The sequence below is a fragment of the Trichosurus vulpecula genome, chromosome 2, assembly GCF_011100635.1.
Source record: "Trichosurus vulpecula isolate mTriVul1 chromosome 2, mTriVul1.pri, whole genome shotgun sequence".
Classification (NCBI taxonomy): Eukaryota; Metazoa; Chordata; class Mammalia; order Diprotodontia; family Phalangeridae; genus Trichosurus; species Trichosurus vulpecula.
Window position 1 is genome coordinate 179,834,606 of NC_050574.1, and position 2,138 is coordinate 179,836,743.

Below are 2,138 nucleotides of genomic sequence, written 5' to 3' on the forward strand. Positions count from 1 at the left end.
GGCTATAACTTCTGCAGCCTTTGGAATATCATCTGGCTTCCGTTTTACCCATACCTTAGCTCCTGACTTTATTCTATCAATGGAGCAAGACCCTTTTGCCCCTCTAGTAGTTATTTTGGGAGGAGGGTCAGTTTTCACAAAGGGTATTTTTTCACAGGGGATAATAATGACTTGAACCATCCTATCATTTCTACAAAATTGTACAGGTTTTTTACCCATATTCTGGAGTGTCACAACAATTTCTTTTTGATAATTAGAATCTATCACTCCAGCCAATACATGTATTCCTTGAGCCGCTAATCCTGGTTTAGGTAATATCCGTCCAAGATGATTCTTGGGGATTCTCATACATACTCCAGTAGGGGTTTTTCTTATCTCTTTCCTATTTAACCTAAAATTCTCTATACAATGTAAATCATATCCTGCTGAACCAGGTGTTCCTGGACTTGGTAGTGGGACATCTTCCCTCACAGTCCAAAATTCAATGTTTTGGATCTCACATGTTTGCTGTTCTCTGATCTGCAGATTTGGGGTCATCATTCTGGCTAGAGGTGTACTCCCCCCTAAGGGCCTATTATTCAAATTACGTAAGGCAATAGACAAATTATCCTTCCAATGTCGATATGAATTATTTGAGCTTAATTTTCTCAGCTGTTCTTTCAACAATCCATTCATTCTTTCAATTAGCCCAGATGCTTGTGGGTAATATGGAATATGATATATCCATTCTATATTATTCAACACACAATATCTTTTCACTTCTTTGCCCTTGAAATGTGACCCATTGTCACTTTGAATCTGCATTGGGGTTCCATAATATAAACTTACAATATCTAGAGTTTTACAGGTGTTTTTCTGAGTTGCGTCTTTATAAGGACAAGCCACTAGTACACCTGAATAGGTGTCAACACACGTACATACATATTTACATCCTTTATCCTGGGGTAGTGGGCCAATATAATCTATCTGCCAAATTTGGGCTGGAACTTTTCCCCTTGCTATTTCTCCAGTAACTATCCTAGGAAGAGTTCGTTCTTTTTCTAATTGGCATATACAACACTCCTCTGTTATTTGTTTTAACAACGCATGAGAAATACTGATACCTCGATCCTGTGCCCATCGATGGGTGGCCTGGACCCCTAAATGGCCAGCAGTCTGGTGGACCCATCTTGCTAAGGCTGGGTCATCAGTTGGAGTCGGAGTAGGGACAATACATTCAGTAGCAATCTTTGCTAGTCGATCCGCATGTGCATTGTATTCACGTTCTGGTGTGGTCAGGGTTGCATGAGCATCAACATGAAAAACTGACAGATCTGTAACCAAAGACATGTCCCATATATTTTCCCATAACTCTTTACCCCAAACTTGTTTGCCATGAATCTCCCAATTCTGATTCCTCCATATAGGCATCCACGTAGCTAATCCATTAGCTACCGCCCACGAGTCAGTAAATATATGACATTGTCCTCCTTTCTCTGCTCTGATGGCCTGATGCACTGCCATCAGTTCAGCATATTGGCTACTTCCACCTATCCCAGAACTTTCCAGAGTTCTCCTTGTACAGGGGTTATAGGCTACTGCTTTCCAATGTCTCTTCTGTCCTAAATATTTTGCTGTCCCATCAGTAAACCAAGCATGTTTCTTCTGTTCTTCATTTAGTCCGTCATATCCATTATTCCATTTCACTAAGGATGGTACCATCTGTTGCTTAGATTCAAGGGGCTTTTCATTGCTCTCAGTATTAATGTTCGCCACAGATTCATGTAGAGCAGAAACTCCATTTTTGCCTGCTCTGGACCTATTCTGAATATACCACTTCCATTTGATTATGCTTGCCTCTTGTGCATGTCCAATTCTGTGAGAAGCTGGGGTACTCATTACCCAAGTCATAATTGGAATTCCAGGCCTTAATACCACTTCATGACCCAGAGTTAGTTGCTCAGTTTCTACTAAAGCCCAATATGCAGCTAACAGCTGCTTCTCAAAAGGTGTATATTGCACTCCAGATGAGGGCAGTTTCCTTGACCAAAAGCCTAAAGGTACACTTCGGCTTTGTTGTTTTTGCCACAGACTCCAATTTGCATAGTCATCTTGTACAGTCACTTGTAACTCCACTGGCCCATTTTGCATAGGCCATA